Genomic DNA, 213 nt, shown 5'->3' on the forward strand with positions numbered 1-213 from the left:
ACCTGAGGCCGGGAGTTCGAGACCAGCTTGGCCAACATGGTGAAACCCCGTCTCTACTAAAAATACAAAGATTAACCGGGCATGCTAGTGCATGCCTGTAATCCCAGTTATTTGGGAGGCTGAGGCGTGAGAATTGCTTGAACCTGGGAGGCAAAGGTTGCAGTGAGCTGAGGTTGCACCACTGCACTCCAGCCTGGGCAACAGAGTGAGACT

The sequence above is a fragment of the Trachypithecus francoisi genome, unplaced genomic scaffold (assembly GCF_009764315.1).
Source record: "Trachypithecus francoisi isolate TF-2019V2 unplaced genomic scaffold, Tfra_2.0 Contig01585, whole genome shotgun sequence".
NCBI lineage: Eukaryota > Metazoa > Chordata > Mammalia > Primates > Cercopithecidae > Trachypithecus > Trachypithecus francoisi.